The 26,032-nt window shown below is 40.4% G+C and overlaps 1 pseudogene across 1 annotated transcript in view; it reads left to right on the top strand.

Moving 5' to 3' along the window:
- The window catches only part of LOC309666436 (olfactory receptor 2F1-like), a 617,177-nt pseudogene that overhangs the window by 551,438 nt on the left and 39,707 nt on the right, over positions 1-26,032 (top strand). The window lies entirely within an intron of this gene.

Here is a 26,032-nt window from a genome sequence, read left to right as displayed (position 1 = left end):
GAAAGAATCATATGCTCATTCCAAGAGATGCAGGAAAGCATTTGACAGAATTCAGCATCTATTCACAAAAAAAACCTCTCAGGGAGTTAATAACAGAATGGAAATTCTTAAAACTAAGGAAGAACATCCACAAAATGGCCTGCTAATATCATAGTTAATGGTGAAAGATTGAATGTTTTACCCCTATGATCAGGAACATGGCTAGGAGGTGCACTCTCACCACTCTCATTTGACATCATACTGGAAGTTCTACTCATTGCAATAAGTAGAGATAAATAAGAGACTTGAAGACATGAAGACATACAGTTTGGAATGGAAGAAATAAAAATGTTTCTCTTCACAGATGACGTGGCTGTATATTGAGAAAATCCCAAAGAATTTACAAGGAAGCTAATAGAGCTAGAAGATAAGTTTAGCAAGGTCAATGGATATTAGGCCAATATAAGTTCAATTTACTTATAGTATAAAATCAATCATGTTTCTGTATATATTCTATATATTACCCATGGAAACTGGAAAATTGCAAACAGTAACATTGTAATAAAACCAAAAAATACAAAATAATTTGGTGCATTGTAACACAAAAATTTTAGCAAAATATGTTTATGATCTCTGTACTGAAAACTCCAAAAACGTGGTGAAAGAAATCAAAGACCTAAACAAATAGGAGATTTACCTTGTTCATGAGCTGAAAGTCTTGATGTTGCTATGATGTCAATTCCCCATCAACTGTTTTATAGATTCTATGCAACCCTAATGTTACAGTGGGATATTTTTTGTACAAATTGAGAAGCTGGTTCTAAAATTTACGTGGAAAAAAATCAAAAGAACTGCAAGAGCTGAAACAATTTTGAAAAAGACAAACTTGGAGGACTACCTCATATCAAGGCTTACTATAAAACTGCATTAATCAAGACAGTGTAGCGCTGGTGGAAGGACACATAAATCAATGTAACAGAATTCAGATATAGACTCACACATAAATGATCAACTTATTTTTCACAAGGATGTAAAGCGAACTTGATGAAGACTGCATAATCTTGTCATATAACATTAGATTTGTGCTTGTTACATAACAATAGCTGACTGAAACACAAATTGAAACACAGATGTGGGGAGAGAGGAGAAGATGGCGGAAGAGTAAGACACGGAGATCACCTTCCTCCCCACAGATACATCAGAAATACATCTACACGTGGAACTGCTCCTATAGAACACATACTGAACACTGGCAGAAGACCTCAGACCTCCCAAAAGGCAAGAAACTCCCCACGCACCTGGGTAGGGCAAAAGAAAAAAGAAAAAACAGAGACAAAAGAACAGGCATGGGACCTGCACCAGTGGGAGGGAGCTGTAAAGGAGGAAAGGTTTCCACGCACTAGGAAGGCCCTTCGCGGGCGGAGACTGCGGGTGGCGGAGGGGGGAGGCTTCGGAGCCGTGGAGGAGAGCACAGCCACAGGGGTGCGGAGGGCAAAGCGGAGAGATTCCCGCACAGAGGCTCGGGGCCGAGCAGCACTCACCAGCCCGAGAGGCTTGCCTGCTCACCCGCCGTGGCGGGAGGGGGCTGGGAGCTGAGGCTCGGGCTTTGGAGGTCAGATCCCAGGGAGAGGACTGGGGTTGGTGGCGTGAACACAGCCTGAAGGGGTTAGTGCACCACAGCTAGCCGGGAGGGAGTCCGGGAAAAAGTCTGGACCTGCCTAAGAGGCAAGAGACTTTTTCTTGCCTCTTTGTTTCCTGGTGTGCTAGGAGAGGGGCTAGGAGAGGGGCTAGGAGAGGGGATTAAGAGCGCTGCTTAAAGGAGCTCCAGAGATGGGCGTGAGCCGTGGCTATCAGCACGGACCCCAGAGACGGGCATGAGACACTAACGCTGCTGCTGCCGCCACCAAGAAGCCTGTGTGCGAGCACAGGTCACTCTCCACACCGCCCCTCCCGGGAGCCTGTGCAGCTCGCCACAGCCAGGGTCCCCTGATCCAGGGACAACTTCCCCAGGAGAACGCACGGCGCGCCTAAGGCTGGTGCAACGTCACACCGGCCTCTGCCGCTGCAGGCTAGCCCCACATCCGTACCCCTACCTCCCTCCGGCCTGAGTGAGCCAGAGCCCCCGAATCAGCTGCTCCTTTAACCCCGTCCTGTCTGAGCGAAGATCAGATGCCCTCAGGTGACCTACACGCAGAGGTGGGTCTAAATCCAAAGCTGAACCCCGGGAGCTGTGCGAACAAAGAAGAGAAAGGGAAATTTCTCCCAGCAGCCTTGGAAGCAGCGGATTAAATCTCCACAATCAACTTGATGTACCTGCATCTGTGGAATACCTGAATACACAACGAATCATCCCAAATTGAGGAGGTGGACTTTGGGAGCAAGATATATTATTTTTTCCCCTTTTCCTCTTTTTGAGACTGTGTATGTGTATGCTTCTGTGTGTGACTTTGTCTGTATAGCTTTGCTTTCACCATTTGTCCTAGGGTTCTGTCTGTCTGTTTTTTTTTTGTTTGTTTTTTTTTGGGTTTTTTACTTAAAAATTCCTTTTTCTTCATAATTATTTTTTATCTTTTATTAATAACTTTATTTTATCTTACTTTATTTTATTTTATCCTCTTTCTTTCTTTCTATTTTTTCTCCCTTTTATTCTGAGCCATGTGGATGAAAGACTCTTGCTGCTCCAGCCAGGCATCAGGGCTGTGCCTCTGAGGTGGGAGAACCAAATTCAGGACACTGGTCCACAAGAGACCTCCCAGCTCCACGTAATACCAAACTGCAAAAATCTCCCAGAGATCTCCATCTCAACACCAAGAGCCAGCTTCACTCAATGACCAGCAAGCTACAGTGCAGGACACCCTATGCCAAACAACTAGCAAGACAGGAACACAGCCTCATCCATTAGCAGAGAGACTGCCTAAAATCATAATAAGGCCACAGACATCCCAAAACACACCACCAGGCGTGGACCTGCCCACCAGAAAGACAAGATCCAGCCTCATCCACCAGAACACAGGCACTAGTTGCCTCCACCAGGAGGCCTACACAACCCACTGAACCAACCTTAGCCACTGGGGACAGATACCAAAAACAACGGGAACTACAAACCTGCAGCCTGCAAAAAGGAGACCCCAAACACAGTAACTTAAGCAAAATGAGAAGACAGAAAAACACACATCAGATGAAGGACCAAGGTAAAAACACACCAGACCTAACAAATGAAGAGGAAATAGGCAGTCTACCTGAAAAAGAATTCAGAATAATGATAGTAAAGATGATCCAAAATCTCGGAAATAGAATAGACAAAATGCAACAAACATTTAACAAGGACCTAGAAGAACTAAAGAGGAAACTAGCAACGATGAACAACACAATAAATGAAATTAAAAATACTCTAGAAGGGATCAATAGCAGAATAACTGAGGCAGAAGAACAGATGAGTGACCTGGAAGATAAAATAGTGGAAATAACTACTGCAGAGCAGAATAAGAAAAAAGAATGAAAAAAACTGAGAACAGTGTCAGAGACTTCTGGGACAATATTAAAAGCACCAACATTTGAATTATAGGGGTCCCAGAAGAAGAAAAGAAAAAGAAAGGGACTGAGAAAATATTAGAAGAGATTATAGTTGAAAACTTCCCTAGTATGGGAAAGGAAATAGTTAATCAAGTCCAGGAAGCACAGAGAGTCCCATACAGGATAAATCCAAGGAGAAACACGCCAAGACACATATTAATCCAACTATCAAAAATTAAATACAAAAAACAAATATTAAAAGCAACAAGGGAAAAACAACAAATAACACACAAGGGAATCCCCATAAGGTTAACGGCAGATCTTTCAGCAGAAACTCTGCAAGCCAGAAGGGAGTGGCAGGACATATTTAAAGTGATGAAGGAGAAAAACCTACAACCAAGATTACTCTACCCAGCAAGGATCTCATTCAGATTTGATGGAGAAATTAAAACCTTTACAGACAAGCAAAAGCTGAGAGAGTTCAGCACCACCAAACCAGCTTAACAACAAATGCTAAAGGAACTTCTCTAGGCAAGAAACACAAGAGAAGGAAAACACCTACAATAACAAACCCAAAACAATTAAGAAAATGGGAATAGGAACATACATATCGATAATTACCTTAAATGTAAATGGATTAAATGCTCCCACCAAAAGACACAGACTGGCTGAATGGATACAAAAATAAGACCTGTATATATGCTGTCTACAAGAGACCCACTTCAGACCTAGGGACACATACAGACTGAAAGTGAGGGGATGGAAAAAGATATTCCATGCAAATGGAAATCAAAAGAAAGCTGGAGTAGCAATTCCCATACCAGACAAAATAGACTTTAAAATAAAGACTATTACAAGAGACAAAGCAGGACACTACATAATGCTCAAGGGATCGATCCAAGAAGAAGATATAACAATTGTAAATATTTATGCACCCAACATAGGAGCACCTCAATACATAATGCAAATACTAACAGCCATAAAAGCGGAAATCGACAGTAACACAATCATAGTAGGGGACTTTAACACCCCACTTTCACCAATGGACAGATCATCCAAAATGAAAATAAATAAGGAAACGCAAGCTTTAAATGATACATTAAACAAGATGGACTTAATTGATATTTATAGGACATTCCATCCAAAAACAAAAGAATACACATTTTTCTCAAGTGCTCATGGAACATTCTCCAGGATAGATCATATCGTGGGCCACAAATCAAGCCTTGGTAAATTTAAGAAAATTGAAATCGTATCAAGTATCTTTTCCAACCACAACGCTATGAGACTAGATAACAATTACAGGAAAAGATCTGTAAAAACTACAGACACATGGAGGCTAAACAACACAATACTTAATAACCAAGTGATCACTGAAGAAATCAAAGGGGAAATCGAAAAATACCTAGAAACAAATGACAGTGGAGACACGACGACCCAAAACCTAAGGGATGCAGCAAAAGGAGTTCTAAGAGGGAAGTTTATAGCAATACAATCCTACCATAACAAACAAGAAACATCTCAAATAAACAACCTAACCTTGCACCTAAAGCAATGAGAGAAAGAAGAACAAAAAAACCCCAAAGTTAGCAGAAGGAAAGAAATCATAAAGATCAGATTAGAAATAAATGAAAAAGAAATGAAGGAAATGATAGCAAAGATCAATAAACTAAAAGCTGGTTCTTTGAGAAGATAAACAAAATTGATAAACCATTAGCCAGATTCATCAAGAAAAAAAGGGAGAAGACTCAAATCAATAAAATTAGAAATGAAAAAGGAGAAGTAACCACTGACACAGCAGAAATACAAAGGATCATGAGAGATTAGTACAAGCAACTCTATGCCAATAAAATGGACAGCCTGGAAGAAATGGACAAATTCTTAGAAATGCACAACCTACCGAGACTGAACCAGGAAGAAATAGAAAATATGAACAGACCAATCACAAGCACTGAAATCGAAACTGTGATTAAAAATCTTCCAACAAACAAAAGCCCAGGACCAGATGGTTTCACAGGCGAATTCTATCAAACATTTAGAGAAGAGCTAACACCTATCCTTCTCAAACTCTTCCAAAATATAGCAGAGGGAGGAGCACTCCCAAACTCATTCTACGAGGCCACCATCACCCTGATACCAAAACCAGACAAAGATGTCACAAAAAAAGAAAACTACAGGCCAATATCACTGATGAACATAGATGAAAAATCCTCAACAAAATACTAGCAAACAGAATCCAACAGCACATTAAAAGGATCATACACCATGATCAAGTGGGGTTTATTCCAGGAATGCAAGGATTCTTCAATATACATAAATCAGTCAACGTGATACACCATATTAACAAATTGAAGGAGAAAAACCATATGATCATCTCAATAGATGCAGAGAAAGCTTTTGACAAAATTCAACACCCATTTATGATAAAAGCCCTCCAGAAAGTAGGCATAGAGGGAACTTAGCTCAACATAATAAAGGCCATATATGACAAACCCACAGCCAACATCGTCCTCAATGGTGAAAAACTGAAACCATTTCCACTAAGATCAGGAACAAGACAAGGTTGCCCACTCTCACCACTATTATTCAACATAGTTTTGGAAGTTTTAGCCAGAGCAATCAGAGAAGAAAAAGAAATAAAAGGAATCCAAATCGGAAAAGAAGAAGTAAAGCTGTCACTGTTTGCAGATGACATGATACCATACATAGAGAATCCTAAAGATGCTACCAGGAAACTACTAGAGCTAATCAATGAATTTGGTAAAGTAGCAGGATACAAAATTAATGCACAGAAATCTCTTGCATTCCTATCCACTAATGATGAAAAATCTGAAAGTGAAATTAAGAAAACACTCCCATTTACCATTGCAACAAAAAGAATAAAATATCTAGGAATAAACCTACCTAAGGAGACAAAAGACCTGTGTGCAGAAAATTATAAGACACTGATGAAAGAAATTAAAGATGATACAAATAGATGGAGAGATATACCATGTTCTTGGATTGGAAGAATCAACATTGTGAAAGTGACTATACTACCCAAAGCAATCTACAGAGTCAATGCAATCCCTATCAAACTACCACTGGCATTTTTCACAGAACTAGAACAAAAAATTTCACAATTTGTATGGAAACACAAAAGACCCCGAATAGTCAGAGCAATCTTGAGAACAAAAAATGGAGCTGGAGGAATCAGGCTCCCTGACTTTAGACTATACTACAAAGCTACAGTAATCAAGACAGTATGGTACTGGCACAAAAACAGAAATATAGATCAATGGAACAGGATAGAAAGCCCAGAGATAAACCCATGCACAAATGGTCACCTTATCTTTGATAAAGGAGGCAAGCATATACAGTGGAGAAAAGACAGCCTCTTCAATAAGTGGTGCTGGGAAAGCTGGACAGCTACATGTAAAAGAATGAAATTAGAACACTCCCTGACACCATACACAAAAATAAACTCAAAATGGGTTAAAGACTTAAATGTAAGGCCAGACACTATACAACTCTTAGAGGAAAACATAGGCAGAACCCTCTATGACATAAATCACAGCAAGATCTTTTTTGACCCAGCTCCTAGAGAAATGGAAATAAAAATAAAAATAAACAAAGGGGACCTAATGAAACTTAAAAGCTTTTGCACAGCAAAGGAAACCATAAACAAGACGGAAAGACAACCCTCAGAATGGGAGAAAATATTTGCAAATGAAGCAACTGACAAAGGATTAATCTCCAAAATTTACAAGCAGCTCATGCAGCTCAATAACAAAAAAACAAACAACCCAATTCAAAAATGGGCAGAAGACCTATATACATATTTCTCCAAAGAAGATATACAGATTGTCAACAAACACATGAAAGAATGCTCAACATCATTAATCATTAGAGAAATGCAAATCAGAACTACAATGAGATATCATTTCACACCAGTCAGAATGGCCATCATCAAAAAATCTACAAACAATAAATGCTGGAGAGGGTGTGGAGAAAAGGGAACACTCTTGCACTGTTGGTGGGAATGTAAATTGATACAGCCACTATGGAGAACAGTATGGACATTCCTTAAAAAGCTAAAGATAGAACTACCATATGGCCCAGCAATCCCACTACTGGGCATATACCCTGAGAAAACCATAATTCAAAAAGAGTCATGTACCAAAATGTTCATTGCAGCTCTATTTACAATAGCCAGGACATGGAAGCAACCTAAGTGTCCATCATCAGATGAATGGATAAAGAAGAAGCAGCACATATATACAATGGAATATTACTCAGCCATAAAAAGAAACGAAATGGAGTTATTTGTAGTGAGGTGGATGGAGTTAGAGTCTGTCATACAGAGTGAAGTAAGTCAGAAAGAGAAAATCAAATACAGTATGCTAACACATATATATGGAATCTAAGGAAAAAAAAAGAAAAAGGTCATGAAAACCTAGTGGTAAGACGGGAATAAAGACACAGACCTACTAGAGAATGGACCTGAGGATATGGGGAGGGGGAAGGGTAAACTGTGACAAAGTGAGAGAGTGGCATGGACATATATACACTACCAAACGTAAAATAGATAGCTAGTGGGAAGCAGCCGCATAGCACAGAGAGATTAGCTCGGTGCTTTGTGACCAGTTAGAGGGGTGGGATAGGGAGGGTGGGAGGGAGGGAGATGCAAGAAGGAAAAGATATGGGAACATATGTATATGTATAACTGATTCACTTTGTTATAAAGCAGAAACTAACACACCATTGTAAAGCAATTATACTCCAATAAAGATGTTAAAAAAGAAAAAAAAGAAAAAAAGAAACAGATGTGGGGTACTGCCATAACAAAAACCTGGAATATGTGGCATTATTTTAGGCTATAAGGAGACTGCTGGTGGAATCTGGAAAAAATGCTGGTGTGTACTACATAGAGGCAAGACATTTGGCATAAATTGTGACTGTGATAACTTGTAAGACAGAAACTGCCACTAAGAAAATTATAGCATTAAGCAAAGATGTTTTGTAGAAGAATGTTGAAAGATGAGCTGACTGCTACTAGCTACATTATTAAGGTGCTACCTAAAAGAGCTGAACTGAGGAAAGAACTGGTCAGTTTGCAAGAATTTAGAGAAAATTTCGTGAGTTGGAAATGTGCAGGGTTGGGTAATGAAGCAGCTTCTCACCAAACCAAAGTTATGGCAACTTTTACACAGCCTTAGAGTAATGACAAAATCAGGTGTGAAATTACTGAAACATTATCAGAGGCTAATAAAATTGACTGGAAGCCCATAGAATCAGATTTGAAACCAATAGTAATAAAAGTCGTGTCAACTACAAATTGGCACTTGCCATCTACCTCTACAAGGATTAAATCATGTGCTGCTGCAGCTGCTGATTTTCAACACCCCTGAAAGGAGTTCAGGGTGGAGAGCAGAAATGAGGCACTGCGTGCTCTGGGAAAAACTGGCAGAACAGGTCTTCAGATAGTTAGATAATTTCAGGAGCCCATTTTATGAGCCCAATTCTTGCATCTCCTCATATCTAGAAAAGCGCTAAAATCTTTCATGGTGATGACTGCTCCTCGTGACTAGCAAACACCTTTGCAAAAAATATGTGCTTGATTGCCTGTACTCCCCCTTCACCAAAATCACATATATATACTGACCTTCCCCCCTACCTCTTTGGAGCAGTTGTTCAGAGCTATCTGAAATGCTGTCTCCCAGGCTATATTACTCATTTTGCCCCAAATAAAACTTAACTAGAAACTCTCACATTGTGCATTTTTTAAAGTCAGCAGTCATTTCTGAAATCTAGAAGGCAAGAAAACCAGAAATTGTCTAATAGAAGAAGAAATCTAGTTAGGATGCCATGGATGGAATGGATGAATGGCAAATATCTTCAGACTTGTCTTACATCTTCTGAAGATTGAAATCTTAAGGGAAAGAATCAGTCTGGCTCAGCATGGGCCACATGCCCAGCCCCTGACTAGGAGAGAGCAGGACCAGTGGTTATTGTTTCATCTGACTATGAAGGAGTTAAATCCTAAAACCAAATCTGGCTGCTATCAGGAAGGAAAATAAATGAAAAAAAACAAAAACAAAAACAAAACTATCTTCCATACTTGGTAACCACACATGCCCTGCAGAAGATGGTGAAAGTGCTTCTCAAGAAACTTCCATTTATGCATGAGATTTACCTCTTCTTCCTCTCATACCTCACTAAAATGACAATTTAGGAATTATAAAAGGTGTAAATCTTCAAGGGGATCAAGAAAATAGGAGTGGAGATGAGAGCAACACAATTTTAGTCTTTGCAAAACAAATGGATGGGTAACCAACTTAGCAGACCAAGGGAAACAGAAACTAAAGCTGGAAATATAGTAGCTCTTAAAGGCTAGATTTATGCTGCAGATTACTAGAAAGTCTCTGGAATTGGGGAAGAGTCGGGATTTGAAAGCTGAAGAAATAAGGTCTGGTTAAAAAGTCTGCACAAAAGCAGTTAGATCCATACAGTCAGTGAGCTGCCCCTACTCTACCCCAGGTGAAGATGAAGAGGTTGAACTAGAGGAACTCTGTACTCAGGGACTCCATACACATCTGAGAACAGGGGTAGTTTAGAGACACTGAGTGAGGCTTCTTCCTCATTTCACCCTCAAACCCCTTTCACCCGAGATGTTGGCAGCCAGACTTATACCCTACCATCCAGAGATTAGTCAATTTCTTTCTGAGTATACTGACAAGTCAGTAGAAGAAATTTATGATTGTGACATTGAGAGGTCCCCCATCGAAGTAGCGGAGCCACCACTCAATTGCTGAAGCCTACCGATCAGCAAGAATTGTCTGTATATATTGTGCTTCTAAACAGTTTTATTGACTCATAAATATGACAGAAAGCTAGGAAGCACCAGTCATTTTAAAAACCTCTATTATTAGAGAAAATATGCACACAAAAAAAATCTCAGGAGAAAGAAAATTATTACAAAATATATATAATGCATCTCCCCAGAGAAATTACAAAAGATATTCCATCTATCAAGTGAAAACAAATAGACCATCATATCACACAAGAAAAAAGAAACATCAGAGAATAAAATGCTCTTTAAAATCAGAACTTTGACAGTATAAATGAAAAATTCAGTGAAAGTTTAAGAAGATATTCAAGAAAATCTCCCTTATATAAGTAAAGAAAAAGACATAGAGGAAAAACTAGAGAAAAATCATACTTAAAAAAAAAGAGGAGTGGTCCAGAAGGTTCCTGAATAGAAGTTCCAAAAAGAAAGAACAAAGAAAGTGAAGAATATTATCTAAAACATAATAAATGAGTATTCCTAGAAACGAAAGCCTTGAGTTTCAAGACTGAATGAACCCACTAAAGTACTCATGATTCATTTTTAAAATGACCCACCCAAAGGCACAGTGCCATGATATGTCAGGTTATTCTGGACGAAGAGAGGACACAAAATGTTTTCAGACAGAAAAAGGGAAATAGGTTATATGAAAAGGGTTGAGATTCAGAATGGGATTGGACTTCTCAAAAGCAACACTGGAGGCCAGAAACAATAGAATGATCCTTCACAATTCTGAGGAATAATGATTTTCAGCACAAAATGTTATACCCATCCAAAGTAAGAATCCATTGTGTGGACAGATAGACATTAACAGATGTTAAAGACAACAACAACTTTATTTTCCCATATTCCTTTTATTAAGGAAGTTTCTAGGGGGATATTTTCCAACAAATAAGGGAATAAATGAGAGAGAGAAAAATCGGGCATCCAAGAAACAAGGACCCCAGAGAAAGTGAAGGTAATCTCCAGGATGTGCATAAAGGGCGATCAATGCCAGGAAGACAGATGTACAGTGAGCAAAGACCAACCAGCCACGCTGGAGCAGTAGTTTTGCACTCCAGGGGGGGACATCTCCATGACAATGGTGAAACTGACATATTGCTGATATGTTTAAATGTACTGAGCTTTACACTACTGGCTCAGTGCTCTGGGGTGAAGTAGTAATAGCTACATAGAAAGCTAAGCAAACAAACAAAAATGAGGTAATTATTAACTCTAGGGGAAATGAAAGTTTTACAAGAAAGGAAATTTAATAATTGGTGATAATAGTGTAATCTACGGCTCATCCATGAATACTCTTAACATAATTACAATAATGGATACAGTGAATATTGTTCTATACCAAGATAATGATGTAATTATTCTATGGGGAAAGGAAGTATGTGTGTTTGTCTTGTGTGTGTTTGTGTTGGGGAGGAGTGTAAGAAAGCCAAATTCCCATCTTCCACAATAGAAAGTTGAGAAATATGTAAAACTAAAAAAAAAAAAAAAAAAAAAAAAATCAACCAATAATAGATTAAGATACTGAGGAGCAGAAGTCAGAGGTAGACAGGGGCAGAGTAGGGGAAATACTTTCTTTAGTCTTACATAATTATTTTTTAACTTTGATAAAAATAAAACTCCAACTAAAACAGAAGTGCTTTTTCTGCCAGGAGCTTGAAGGATGAGGTAGGGTATGTGGTAAGATCCATGAAGCAAGCTTACAAGGAGTAATCTAGCCAAAAGCAAGCAGAGGTAGCAGACTTGCCAGCCATCACTCCTGAAGCCACAGAGCCATGCCTTGTGACGGCTCTTCTGGAGGGCTAAGGCCCCTGCTGCGAAGCCTTCACAGAGCTACAAAGGGCAGGAGAGCGCTCCAGTTGAGACCACAGAAAGGAGCTGGGAAGATGCTGCCCTGCGGCCAGCAGTCGAAGACAAAAATTTCTCTCTGTATTTTGGAATCAGTAACAAGACTGAATTTTAGATTCAATCCTACCTAGAGGCCGTCTACATTCAAGAGATACATCCCCTGAGAACACGCAGAGGGTCAGTCCTCAAGGAAAAGAATGAGGACCGTGCACTGCTGTTGTTCTGTGGTAAAAGCATTAGCATAAACAAGGAGATAATAACATATGCGGTCTAGTGAGGACTCCCTCTGTGCCATGTACTGTACTCACCACTGCACAGAATGAGCACTTTGCACCCTCTCCATAACCCTATAAATTGGCATATAGAGAACACTGACTGAGCCTCAGGTATCGGGCTAATATTCTATTAAATCCTCAGAACAGCTCTCTGGCACAGGTATGATTGCTATTATCCCAATATTATAGATGGGGAAACAGAGAAACAGAAAAGTCCATCATTTTCCCAACGGCACACAGCTAATAAGAGGCCAAGTCAGGATTCAAAGTGTGTGCTTCCAAAGCCTGCACATGGAATCCTCACACACAATACTAGTCTAAAGCAACAGATGAAAAAACTGGGGCTTGGAGAATTTAAGTAACAGCCAAGGGCACATAGCCACACAGAGCGGGGTCAGCCTCAAACCCAGCCTTCTCAGAGCTCTGGGCCCACCCCACATTGCTCTGCCTCCATAATAGAGAATCCAGTGGACTAAGAAAAGCCACCACCCTTTGTCACAGGACTAATACAGTGATTGTGAATACACTAATTAATGGTGGAGAGGAGATGGAGAGTACAGAGGTATAACGAACAGGGATTAGTAGTAAAAACCTCCAGACCCTGGGAACGTGGGTTGTTGAATGGATTATCCACCCTTTAGGAAACCTCCTCTCCCTTCTAACACTAGAACTGTGGCCCAAGGTAAAAGGCAGACCCTGAAGCCAGCCCGCTGCCTGCGAATCCTGACCCTGCTACTAACCAGCAGTGTGAACCTGGGCAAGTCACTTCACCGCTCCGGGCTTCAGTTTCCTCATCTGCAAAAGACTGATAAGCCTAGGGTTGTCTCTAAGGACCAAATGATTCAGTCAGTATGAGGAGAGCTTATAATAGAGCCTGGCACACAGTAAGTGCTGGAGAGTTCATTATTATTGTTGTATTTTTATTATTGAAGGACACCCTTACGTATTCTCTGCTCCAAACTCTGAGACCAATTCTGACTGTTGCCAGCCTTGCTCTTGCTCATGCTGTGCTCTTGGCATTCCAAGGGAGTGGGTGTCCTTATCTTCCACCCCAGGCCTGCTGCTTAGGCTTCTTCCCTCATATAGCGCACCCAGGGGCTGGCCCCCACCTGCCCCAGATTCCCAATGAGTAGATCTCTAATAATTGCTAACAGAATTCCTTGTTACAAACTATTTGCCCACTCTTACCCTACGTTACCTCCTCCATACCAGTTCAGTTCCTCAGATCCTGGCGCTTTTTTTTTTTTTTTTAATTTATTTTTGGCTGTGTTGGGTCTTCGTTGCTGCGCGCGGGCTTTCTCTAGTTGTGGCGAGCGGGGGCTACTCTTCGTTTCGGTGCGCGGGCTTCTCATTGCGGTGGCTTCTCTTGTTGCAGAGCATGGGCTCTAGGCACGTGGGCTTTAGTAGTTGTGGCGCACGGGCTTATTTGCTCCGTGGCATGTGGGATCTTCCCTGACCAGGATTCGAACCCGTGTCCCCTGCACTGGCAGGTGGATTCTTAACCACTGCGCCACCAGGGAAGCCCCTGGCACTTGTGTAGACATGAACTATAATGGTCTTTACTCACTGCCCACTTACTCTGGGACTGATCTCTGAATCTGGAGTTTACATTTTAGTTTCCTAACTCTCTGGACATACCACTCATAGTAGTAACTAATATTGGTACCGCTCTTTACAGTTTATACTGTACAAACATTATCTAAGTCAACCTTCACAACAATCCTTCGAGACAGACATTTTTATTGTATATCTATCTATCACCTATCTATCATCTATCTATCTATCTATCAAGGTTCAGAAAAGATAAATAATTTGTCCAAAGTTGCAAAGTGCCAGAGACAGAGTTAGAAGCCAGATTTTCTAACTCCAGACAGAGTCCATTCTTTCTGGGGTGCCACACTGCCTCTAAAACCTGCATGGACTCTTACTACCAGCCTTCCGCCACTCAAAATCCAGCCACAGAAATTTCCAAGCTTCCATGCCCTGCCCTGCCCTCCCTCTCCTAAACTTGACACCCACATCAGCAGCTGTTGTGCATCATCACCCGAATGGACACGTGCAGCTCAGTGAGTCCCGTTCTGACCTCAGCATCCTTTCCAGCTCACTAGCTCTCTCTCTGCGTGTGCCTCCATTTCTGTCAATGGTCACAAATTTTGCCTACACTCAAAAACTCTGAATAACACTTGACTTATCCCTTACCCTCACCTTTCTCATTCAGTTATCTATTGAACCTGAAGGTTCTCCCGTATGTGAACTTTCTCTGTTATTCACACACCCACTGCTCAAATCCAGGCCCTCATGACTTCACCTTTCAACTATTACTATAGTGTTCTCTTTGTCTCCATTTTCTCTCTTTTCATTCCATCTTAAAACCACACCAGATTAATCCTGGTGACATGTCACTTCGTCTCCTGCAGAAAAACTTTCCATGACTCTTCATATCCTTTAAGATAAGATCAATTCCTTACCTTGGTGTTTCCCAAACCATGTGTTGAGAAACACATGCTCTTTGGATATTAATAGACACTTCATTTAAAAAAAGGAAAGAAAGAAATGCTACCTACTATCATCTCTTCTCCATTTACATGAACATTAGCTAAGAGCCTGAATATGTGATCAAGACAGGAAACTTTTTTTAAACTGGCATTTCAAAATGCACTTGAAAAGAACACTTTTTTCAATGAAAACTTAGGAACATCTGCTTGGCACTAATGTTCCACAAAACACAGTTTATGACATCTACCTCCTCAGGTCCACATCCTTTTCTGAACTTACCTTCCACTGGTACCCTGTACAAATCCCTCCTGGCCTTTAAATTGGCTCCTGACCAAGTCAGATCAAGCCCACCTTTGAGTTCAACACTACCCTTCTCTAACTTCCTTAGGCCTGTTGAGTGCTCAGCTCACTCGTCCCAGATTGTCCACATGGCCCTGGGCTTATATGATTTATTCTTCTTAATGGAGATGATTCAAACATAGCATGAAATGTGATTTTTTTGAAGGGATCTCTAAGGTAAGTAAATTCACATGTTAGAAAAAAAATATCCTTTATTAAATTACATATTCTGATTGCTGATTTATAGTTGGTTCACTATGATTATTGAGCACACCTATTTTTGTACTGCTTATTAGAGGCACTGTATGCAGTACTGTGTTGTTAATTATGCTTTATATTCCTTCATATCTCTCCTGATAGTTTGGCTCATTTATCTCTAGTACTTATTTATCTCCCAGAGTTAGTTGCCCTATAACTTAGGTTGATTATAATGATGATTCTAATGTTGCTTATCAGACTAGCTCAGAGACTTTCAAATAACAAAATCCTTTTTACCCAAAATACAAATTTCAACTTTAAAGACTGCTTAAGAAAGGAATAACCTGCTTTAATTTAAGGAATAAGGTCTAGTCCTTAGTGGGGCCTCTTAAAGCCACAAAATTTAAAGGAGACAGAAGATACTAGTTCCAGAGTCCTTATTACATCCATTTGCAGAACCCGCTGGGCTTTTAGGCTACTACTCCTTCTTAAGACTCACCTGGTACTCAAATATCATAACTGAAGGGCTACATGAATAATTGTTCCAGAGCAGAAAATGCACCAGTGGGTGCAGGTGCTTAGATACAAAACAAATGAGTGCACTAAATTATTTGTGTGTGAAATAACAGGATGTTCTGGATTTGCTTTAAAACATTGCAGCAAAAACAAATATCCAAAGGGTGTGGGGCAAAGATAGATTAAACAGGATTGGCAAAATGTTGATAATTGCTGAACTGGATAATAAATACATGAAGGCTTATTGTACTATTCTCTCTATTTTTATGTATATATGAAACTTTCTACAATAAAAAGCTATAAAATGTGTGGATGGCTGATGTTTACTAAAGAGGAAGGATGATGATGGTCCAAGTGCCTTGCTTATTGTATCTGTACCTCTGCCAGGTTCTACTCTTTCCACTGCCAATAATCAGACCAACCCAGGTCTTCACCTCGCTCTCACGATCACCCAGTCTGCTGCTTCATGCTATAATTACCCCCAGGCCTCTGAGCAAGGCCAAGCCAAGATTAACTTCAGTAGGAGGAGGTAAGTAAATGGTGCCAAAACTCCTTCTCTTTATCCTTTTTTTTTTTGCTTTCCATCTGTTCTTCTGCCCACCAACCAACCTACTTCCCTGCCACCCTGCACACCTGCAACCAACTGCCCCCTCCACACCTTCTGTCCTTCGTTCCTCCAGCTCCATCAGTTTTTGTAAACCCTTTGACAAACTATGCCCAGACATTCATAATATTTCACCTACAACTGCAGCTATCTCAGCTATCAATTGGTGCCAGGAATATGAACCTTCTGGCTTTCTCTACCTTCTTGTGTCCTCTTGGTTTCTCTGCAACAATGTGAATAATGACTCTGCTGCTGCCTCAGCCCTGACCTTCTGTGCATGCTCTGTTTCCAACATCCCTCAGGTGGTACCCTCATATGATGCTCACCATCTGGCCTTAAAGAGGCAAGGAGAGCCAGGGAATGTGCACAGAAAGATATGCGAGAATCAAGAATCTGTCCTGTAATACAAACCAAAGAAGAGTTTTAAGGATATGGTGGTCAAAGGGGCAAATGCACTAGAAAAATCTATGAGACTAAGAATTTAGAAGAGGGTTTGGTAACTAGGAAATCATTACCAACTATGATTAGTTCAGAAATAATAGAGGTGGGTTCTAGGAACATAGAATTCAGGCAAGAAGAGGTGTAAGATAGAGAAAACTGAAGGAGAAAAATATAATAGAATCTTATACAGCAATCAGTTCAAACTTGGGGATTTTCAAGACGAGTTAGGCAGACCTGAGCATATTTGAAGTCTGAGAAAGGAGCCAGTGGAAAGAGAGGACTAAGGAATCTAGAGTCAGAAAACAAGAACACATGGTCTTGGGAGTGATAGTCAAGGATTGAGAATGAAATACACATTGAAGTGTTGGCCTTGGAGAGGAGGAACACACCTCTTTTTCTGAGCTAAAAAGGATAAGTGGAGGGCTCAAATTTTAAGGAGGTCAATTTTGAACAGCCTAAAGATTTTTCTTGAACAGTTTCAGTGTTCTCAGTAAAAATGTATTAAATTAAGTGAGGTAACATATGTAAAATACTTGGCACCAGGCTTAATGTACAGTAATCGTTTGACATATGGTGGTCCTAGGAGACTGAATAGCAGTGGATGGTAGGAGTGGTGGTAGTAAGAACAGCAGCACACATTTACTGAGCATTTACTGTATTCCAGGAACTTTTCTAAGCTATTATATAGTGGGGATGGTGGAATTAGAGCAACAGTGGCAATAATCAATAAGAAATATCTGTTTCAGAATAAAGTGAGCAGAAGTAAGCTTAAGAAAAATAGAAGAAGGTTGGTGGACAGGGAAACTGGAGATTTCATCAGCAAATGAGCAAACTATTATTAAGCATCTGTAAGAACCCACTTGAAGTTTAGCCAGGCATTGGTATTGGGAAAGGTTGGTAGGTGTCTGATCAGAAAGTAGGCTGGGCTTCCCTGGTGGCGCAGTGGTTGAGAATCCGCCTGCCAGTGCAGGGGACATGGGTTCGAGCCCTGGTCTGGGAAGATCCCGCGTGCCGTGGAGCAACTGGGCCCGTGAGCCACGGCTGCTGAGCCTGCGCGTCTGGAGCCTGTGCTCCGCAACAGGAGAGGCCGCGACAGTGAGAGGCCCGCGCACCGCGATGAGGAGAGGCCCCCGCTTGCCGCAACTAGAGAAAGCCCTCGCACAGAAACGAAGACCCAACACAGCCAAAAATAAATAAATAAATTTATTAAAAAAAAAAAAAAAGAAAGTAGGCTAGTATAATGGGTGAAATTTCAGTAAGGAGGCAGTCATACTACACAAGGGTGCAACTAGTTAAAAGGTTTAGTAGATGTTATCTTAGAGGAGTGTTGGTGATAGTCATGCAGTTTAAATCATCTCCTCACTACTAGTTAAGCAAAAAGGTGGAAATAGTCAAGGATGGGAAGTATGGTTAGTATATTACAACTTAAGTGCTGAAGTCACTGAAAATGCAGCAGAAGATGAATGGACAGGAAAATCAGGGACAAGGTTCGACAGTATTGCTTCATTAACGAACGAATTATGTGACTGCAAGGAGGTTGAAAACATTGCCCTCATCCGCACATTTCGAAGTTGTTATTATGAGAAATCATCAAAGATGGTAAAAGTAATCTTAGAAATTTGTAAACAATGGTGACAATAATTTCTGATATGAACTGGTGACACCATAGACCTCAAATGAGAAGACTGGGTAATAAGGGAAGGATCAATCATTATTTGATATTAATTGGCTATAACAATTATATCATTTCCCACTCCCACTCATTTCAGGGGATAAAGGGAAAAACTAAGCCTCAGGGAGTGAGGCAAAATGCTAACTTGGCTGTAATCACTTTGCGGCACAATAACATTATCAGTCATGCAAGGTTCTTCTTTTCTTATTCTATTCAGGTACTCACTCATGTGTTTAATTAAGATACCTGGCATTATGCTACATTTCTTTTTCTTACTGTTTTTACTCATTATATTTTGAGATATATTAATGTAGACTTACTTAATTCTAGTTCATTACTTCTAATCCCCTGCATGGTATTCCATTATTTGCATATAGCACATTTTCCTACCTATTTCTCTACTATTGGGCACTCATGTTATTTCCGGCTCTTTGCTGGTTCAAACTATGCTGCAGTAAACTTCTGAGAATTTATCTTTCCTGTCTCTCTAGAAGAGTAAGTGTGGGATATATTCTCAGGAGTGAAACTGCACAGACATAGACTATTAACATGATGCAATTTCACTAATATTAAGTTGTTCTCCATAAAAACTGCAGTAATTATACCTCCACTCACAGTGAAGCAGGGTTCCTATTTCTCCACAACCTCACCAGCACCTTATATTATCTGGCATTCTAATTTTTGCCAATTTGATGATTATAAAATGGGCTTCTCAATTCTTCTTGGTTGATTTTTGTTTTGGCTTGCTTATTTCATTTAATAGTTTGTTTAGCATCTTGTAAGTGTCAGGTGTGATATTCAATGTATTAAACCCTCTGGCTGAGGTTGGGGTGTAGTCTCAAACTCACATTTGGTAAATATGTTATTTCACAAACTAAGGGATAAAGACAGTTCAAAAGTTATCACATGTATTTATTACTTAACTTCAGGGAAAAAAACTTCAACGAGTTATGTTTTCCACCAAGTTGCAACTAGTTACCATGAAAGGTCCTTGGCTCAGAGCTGTCTGGTAAGAATGTGGAATCAATGAAGATAAACATGTGAGCTGCTGTCCCCATGTAAACCCAGCTTCCTTATTCTCCATGTCTAGTGTCGGCATCATACCTGCTCTGATTACTAATTTTTATACAAATCCCTTGAGAAATAGGACAATTTTGCTTTTGTTTCCTGACAAAAGATATCTGGACCCTGAGAAGCTAACGTGAAGACATAAAATGAAGGCCAAGGAGAGGAGCTTCAAGATGGCGGAAGAGTAAGACGCGGAGATCACCTTCCTCCCCACAAATACATCAGAAATACATCTACATGTGGAACAACTCCTACAGAACACCTACTGAACGCTAGCAGAAGACCTCAGACCTCCCAAAAGGCAAGAAACTCCCCATGTACCTGGGTAGGGCAAAACAAAAAAGAAATAACAGAGACAAAAGAATAGGGATGGAACCTGCACCACTGGGAGGGAGCTGTGAAGGAGGAAAGGTTTCCACACACTAGGAAGCCCCTTCGCGGGCGGAGACTGCGGGTGGCGGAGGGGGGAAGCTTCGGAGCCACGGAGGAGAGCGCAGCCACAGGGGTGCGGCGGGCAAAGTGGAGAGATTCCCGCACAGAGGCTCGGCGCCGACCAGCACTCACCAGACCAAGAGGCTTGTCTGCTCCCCCGCTGGGGCGGGCGGGGGCTGGGAGCTGAGGCTCGGGCTGCGGTCGGATCGAAGGGAGAGGACTGGGGTTGGCAGCGTGAACACAGCCTGAAGGGGCTAGTGCACCACAGCTACCCGGGAGGGAGTCCGGGAAAAGGTCTGGACCTGCCGACAAGGCAAGAGACTTTTTCTTGCCTCTCTGTTTCCTGGTGCGCGAGGAGAGGGATTAAGAGCGCCGCTTAAAGGAGCTCCAGAGACGGGTGCGAGCCGTGGCTATCAGCGCGGACCTCAGAGACGGGCATGAGAGGCTAAGGCTGCTGCTGCCGCCACCAAGAAGCCTGTGTGCGAGCACAGGTCACTCTCCACACCGCCCCTCCCGGGAGTCAGTGCAGCCCGCCACTGCCAGGGTCCTGGGATCCAGGGACAACTTCCCCGGGAGAACGCACGGCGCGCCTCAGGCTGCTGAAACGTCATGCCGGCCTCTGCCACCGCAGGCTCACCCCGCATCCTACCCCTCCCTCCCCCCGGCCTGAGTGAGCCAAAGCCCCCGAAACAGCTGCTCCTTTAACCCCGTCCTTTCTGAGCAGGAACAGACGCCCTCAGGTGACCTACATGCAGAGGCGGGTCCAAATCCAAAGCTCAACCTCGGGAGCTGTGCGAACAAAGAAGAGAAAGGGAAATCTCTCCAGGCAGCCTCAGGAGAAGCAGATTACACCTCCACAACCAACTTGATATACCCTGCATCTGTGGAACACCTGAATAAATTACAAACCATCCAAAATTGAGGAGGTGGACTTTGGGAACAATTATATATATATATTTTTTTCCCTTTTTCTCTTTTTGCGAGTGTGTATGTGTATGCTTCTTTGTGTGATTTTGTCTGTAAAGCTTTGCTTTTACCATTTGTCGTAGGGTTCTGTCTGTCCGTTTTTTTTTTTGGTTTTTGTTTTTTTAGTATAGTTTTCAGCGCTTGTTATCATTGGTGGATTTGTTTTTTGGTTTGGTTGTTTTCTTCTTTCTTTCTCTCTTTTTTAATTACTTTAAAAAAATTTTTTAATAATTACTCTTTGTTTTTTATTTTAATAACATTTATTTTGTTTTATTTTACCTTTTTCTTTCTTTCTTTCTTGTTTTCTCCCTTTTATTCTGAGCCATGTGGATGACAGGCTCTTGGTGATCCAGCCAGCTGTCAGAGCTGTGCCTCTGAGGTGGGAGAGCTGAGTTCAGTACATTGGTCCACCACAGACCTCCCAGCTCCATGTAATATCAAATGGCAAAAATCTCCCAGAGATCTCCATCTCAACGCCAAGACCCAGCTCCACTCAACAACCAGCAAGCTACAGTGCAGGACACCCTATGCCAAAACAACTAGCAAGACAGGAACACAACCCCACGCATTAGCAGAGAGGCTGCCTAAAATCATAATAAGGCTACAGACACCCCAAAACACACCACCAGGCGTGGACCTGCCCACCAGAAAGACAAGATCCAGCCTCATCCACCAGAACACAGGAACTAGTCCCCTCCACCAGGAAGCCTACACAACCCACTGAACCAACCTTAGCCACTGGAGGCAGACACCAAAAACAAAGGGAACTACGAACCTGCAGCCTGCGAAAAGGAGATCCCAAACACAGTAAGTTAAGCAAAACGAGAAGACAAAGAAACACACAGCAGATGAAGGAGCAAGGTATAAACCCACCAGACCTAACAAATGAAGAGGAAATAGGCAGTCTACCTGAAAAAGAATTCAGAATAATGATAGTAAAGATGATCTAAAATCTTGGAAATAGAATGGAGAAAATACAAGAAACGTTTGATAAGGACCTAGAAGAACTAAAGAGCAAACAAACAATGACGAACAACACAATAAATGAAATTAAAAATTCTCTAGAAGGGATCAATAGCAGAATAACTGAGGCAGAAGAGTGGATAAGTGACCTGGAAGATAAAATAGTGGAAATAACTACTGCAGAGCACAATAAAGAAAAAAGAATGAAAAGAATTGAGGACAGTCTCAGAGACCTCTGGGACAATATTAAATGCACCAACATTCGAATTATAGGGGTCCCAGAAGAAGAAGAGAAAAAGAAAGGGACTGAGAAAATATTTGAAGAGATTATAGTTGAAAACCTCCCTAATATGGGAAAGGAAATAGTTAATAAAGTCCAGGAAGCACAGAGAGCCCCATACAGGATAAATCCAAGGAGAAACACGCCAAGACACATATTAATCAATCTATCAAAAATTAAATACAAAGAACAAATATTAAAAGCAGCAAGGGAAAAACAACAAATAACATACAAGGGAATCCCCATAAGGTTAACAGCTGACCTTTCAGCAGAAACTCTGCAAGCCAGAAGGGAGTGGCAAGACATATTTAAAGTGATGAAAGGGAAAAACCTACAAACAAGATTACTCAGCAAGGATCTCATTCAGATTTGACGGAGAAATTAAAACCTTTACAGACAAGCAAAAGCTAAGAGAATTCAGCACAACCAAACGAGCTTTACAACAAATGCTAAAGGAACTTCTCTAGGCAGGAAACACAAGAGAAGGAAAAGACCTACTATAACAAACCCCAAAAAATTAAGAAAATGGTAATAGGAACATAAACAACGATAATTATCTTAAATGTAAATGGATTAAATGCTCCAACCAAAAGACACAGACTGGCTGAATGGATACAAAAACAAGACCTGTATATATGCTGTCCACAAGAGACCCACTTCAGACCTAGGGACACATACAGACTGAAAGTGAGGGGATGGAAAAAGATATTCCATGCAAATGGAAATCAAAAGAAAGCTGGAGTAGCAATTCTCATATCAGACAAAATAGACTTTAAAACAAAGACTATTACAAGAGACAAAGAAGGACACTACAAAATGATCAAGGGATCAATCCAAGAGGAAGATATAACAATTGTAAATATTTATGAACCCAACATAGGAGCACCTCAATACATAAGGCAAATACTAACAGCCATAAAAGCGGAAATCGACAGTAACACAATCATAGTAGGGGACATTAACACCCCACTTTCACCAATGGACAGATCAACCAAAATGAAAATAAATAAGGAAACACAAGCTTTAAATGATACATTAAACAAGATGGACTTAATTGACATTTATAGGACATTCCATCCAAAAACAACAGAATACACATTCTTCTCAAGTGCTCATGGAACATTCTACAGGATAGATCATATCTTGGGTCACAAATCAAGCCTTGGTAAATTTGAGAAAATTGAAATTGTATCAAGTATCTTTTCTGACCACAACGTTATGAGACTTTATATCAATTACAGGAAAAAATCTGTAAAACATACAAACATATGGAGGCTAAACAATACACTACTTAATAACCAAGAGATCACTGAAGAAATCAAAGAGGAAATCAAAAAATACCTAGAAACAAATGACAATGAAAACACGATGACCCAAAACCTATGGGATGCAGCAATAGCAGTTCTAAGAGGGAAGTTTATAGCAATACAATCCTACCTTAAGAAACAAGAAACATCTCAAATAAACAACCTAACCTCACACCTAAAGCAATTAGAGAAAGAAGAACAAAAAAACCCCAAAGTTAGCAGAAGGAAAGAAATCACCACAAAGATCAGATCAGAAATAAATGAAAATGAAATGAAGGAAACAATAGCAAAGATCAATAAAACTAAAAGCTGGCTCTTTGAGAAGATAAACAAAAGTCATAAACCATTAGCCAGACTCATCAAGAAAAAAAGGGAGAAGACTCAAATCAATAGAATTAGAAACGAAAAAGGAAAAGTAACAACTGACACTGCAGAAATACAAAGGATCATGAGAGATTACTACAAGCAACTCTATACCAATAAAATGGACAGCCTGGAAGAAATGGACACATTCTTAGACATGCACAACCTTCCGAGACTGAACCAGGAAGAAATAGAAGATATGAACAGACCAATCACAAGCACTGAAATTGAAACTGTGATTAAAAATCTCCCAACAAACAAAAGCCCAGGACCAGATGGCTTCACAGGTGAATTCTATCAAACATTTAGAGAAGAGCTACCACCTATCCTTCTGAAACTCTTCCAAAATATAGCAGAGGGAGGAACACTCCCAAGCTCGTTCTACGAGACCACCATCACCCTGATACCAAAACCAGACAAAGATGTCCCAAAAAAAGAAAACTACAGACCAATATGACTGATGAACATAGATGAAAAATCCTCAACAAAATACTAGCAAACAGAATCCAACAGCACATTAAAAGGATCATACACTATGATCAAGTGGGGTTTATCCCAGGAATGCAAGGATTCTACAATATGCACAAATCAATCAATGTGATACACCATATTAACAAACTGAAGGAGAAAAACCATATGATCATCTCAATAGATGCAGAGAAAGCTTTTGACAAAATTCAACACCCATTTATGATAAAAACTCTCCAGAAAGTAGGCATACAGGGAACTTAGCTCAACATAATAAAGTCCATATATGACAAACCCACAGCCAACATCGTCCTCAATGGTGAAAAACTGAAACCATTTCCACTAAGATCAGGAACAAGACAAGGTTGCCCACTCTCACCACTATTATTCAACATAGTTTTGGAAGTGTTAGCCACAGCAATCAGAGCAGAAAAAGAAATAAAAGGAATCCAAATCGGAAAAGAAGAAGTAAAGCTGTCACTGTTTGCAGATGACATGATACCATACATAGAGAATCCTAAAGATGCTACCAGAAAACTACTAGAGCTCATCAATGAATTTGGTAAAGTAGCAGGATACAAAATTAATGCACAGAAATCTCTTGCATTCCTATCCACTAATGATGAAAAATCTGAAAGTGAAATTAAGAAAACACTCCCATTCACCACTGCAACAAAAAGAATAAAATATCTAGGAATAAACCTACCTAAGGAGACAAAAGACCTGTATGCAGAAAATTATAAGACACTGATGAAAGAAATTAAAGATGATACAAATAGATGGAGAGATATACCATGTTCTTGGATTGGAAGAATCAACATTGTGAAAATGACTCTACTACCCAAAGCAATCTACAGATTCAATGCAATCCCTATCAAACTACCACTGGCATTTTTGACAGAACTAGAACAAAAAATTTCACAATTTGTATGGAAACACAAAAGACCCCGAAGAGCCAAAGCAATCTTGAGAAAGAGAAACGGAGCTGGAGGAATCAGGCTCCTGGACTTCAGACTATACTACAAAGTTATAGTAATCAAGACAGTATGGTACTGGTACAAAAAAAAGAAATATAGATCAATGGAACAGGATAGAAAGCCCAGAGATAAACCCACGCACATATGGTCACCTTATCTTTGATAAAGGAGGCAAGAATACACAATGGAGAAAAGATAGCCTCTTCAATAAGTGGTGCTGGGAAAACTGGACAGCTACATGTAAAAGAATGAAATTAGAACACTCCCTAACACCATACACAAAAATAAACTCAAAATTGATTAACGACCTAAATGTAATGCCAGTCACTATCAAACTCTGAGAGGAAAACATAGGCAGAACACTCTATGACATAAATCACAGCAAGATCCTTTTTGACCCATCTCCTAGAGAAATGGAAATAAAAAGAAAAATAAACAAAGGGGACCTAATGAAACTTAAAAGCTTTTGCACAGCAAAGGAAACCATAAACAAGACAAAAA

This window comes from Balaenoptera physalus (genome assembly GCF_965194825.1).
Source record: "Balaenoptera physalus genome assembly, chromosome: 8".
Lineage (NCBI taxonomy): Eukaryota > Metazoa > Chordata > Mammalia > Artiodactyla > Balaenopteridae > Balaenoptera > Balaenoptera physalus.
Note: the sequence above shows the minus strand (reverse complement) of the source record. Positions and strands in the feature narration are given on the sequence as shown.